The 1,697-nt window shown below is 47.3% G+C and overlaps 1 pseudogene; it reads left to right on the forward strand.

The window, feature by feature from the left end:
- Positions 1-260: 260 nt before the first annotated feature.
- LOC123168921 (disease resistance protein RGA2-like) lies at positions 261-1,684 on the forward strand (annotated as a pseudogene).
- The last annotated feature ends 13 nt before the right edge of the window (positions 1,685-1,697 follow it).

The raw sequence follows: 1,697 nt of genomic DNA on the forward strand, positions 1-1,697 counted from the left end.
TGGAGCACCTGTCCATCATAGTTTGTCCATCTCACCTCCCCAACAGGATGGTTTGTTCACACAGCAAGAAAAATATCTGCTCACCTGTCACTATAAAACAGGTTCTTGTCCCAGACATCAACTGTGAACGTGAGACTCTGACCAGGGGAGTTTATTGACTGAAACATAGGTGGCAATATAGAATAATACCAATGACTTGTACTGTCCATATGTAAACTGCATCTTGGCCTCCTACACCACCTAGCTTAGAACACCTCAAGATGGATCTTGCCATATCAGCTATCACAGGGGATCTGGCTAATCGAATCATCTCTTTTCTGATGAGCGAATACATGGATCACGTATGCTCGGAGGAGAAGGTGGAGAGGCTACAACAACTCTTGCTGAGAATTGGCATGGTCGTCGAGGAGGCGGACTCACGATACATCACCATGCTCATACAGCTGAAGACGCTGGTGGCAGCCATGTACCAAGGCCACCATGTGCTTGATACCATCAAGTACAGGAAACATAAGGAATTGATATGTGACTCATCGGCACTATCTATTCCCACTCCTAACAAACGTACACGCACACTCGTCAGTAGTGCATCACACAAGGTTTTCAACTCAGGGCTAATAAGAACTCTGCAAAACCTAGAGGCCGGTGTTGCTAACATGGCGGAGTTTGTCATCCTTTTGGGCGGATGCGAGCGCATCTCCCGTAGACCCTATGATGCATATCTTTACATCGACAACTTCATATTTGGCCGCCATGTCGAGAAGCAGCAGATCATCAGGTTCTTGCTGCACCACAACACCCCAGGTTCTCTGGCCGTGCTTCCAATCATTGGTGATGCTGGAGTTGGGAACAAAACTCTTGTCACCCATGTATGCGATGTTGAGAGAGTGCGTTCTCACTTTTCTATGATTTTGCACCTGAATGGAGATGATCTTTTCAGAATTACAGACCATGAAAGACTATCAGGGAGGATATTAGTAGTTGTTGAGTTTGCTTCAGATGTAGATGAAGATGACTGGACAACGTTCTATCATTTTGTTACGAATATGGAGAGGAAGTAAAGTGATAATCTTGGGTCAAAGCGCAGGCTTGGAGAAGTTTGGAACCATCAAGCCTGTTTCTCTGAACTCCCTGGCATTCGATGAGTACATGTACCTATTCAAGACACTCGCATTCGGAAGTACAAACCCGGCAGACTACCCGCGGCTAGCAGCGATGGTGGAAGAGTTCGCCACGGTGTTGGGAGGGTCATTTATCGCAGCGAATGGCTTGCAGATGCACTGCGGAAAAACTCGAGTGCTCATTTCTGGCTGTACAGGTTGAAGGGTGCCAGAGACTCTGTCAATAAGGACATCTCTTGTTTTGGTACCCACCCGCAGGTGCTTCTTAGTCGAGGCCAACTGGTACACCTAATCGGCCGCTACATTTTAACTCCTGCTGCTCCATCAGGCATTGTAAACTCTGCTATTGGTATGGCTAATGTTCCAGAGGAGCAGGGTCTACCTAGGATTATGTTTGGGGACCTAATAGCAGCAGCAGGTCACGCTGTCTTACCCAAAGGAGATTTTAGGCTAATTTCATGGGAATCAAGGCTGCCGCCTTACACTTCATTTTCTCACTTGGTGCACGCTGTGCCGAGTTGCGTCCATGACAAGCCTGAAACATCCTTGTCAGGGAAGAAGCGTCCAGGTCTATTT

This window comes from Triticum aestivum, chromosome 1A (genome assembly GCF_018294505.1).
Source record: "Triticum aestivum cultivar Chinese Spring chromosome 1A, IWGSC CS RefSeq v2.1, whole genome shotgun sequence".
Classification (NCBI taxonomy): Eukaryota; Viridiplantae; Streptophyta; class Magnoliopsida; order Poales; family Poaceae; genus Triticum; species Triticum aestivum.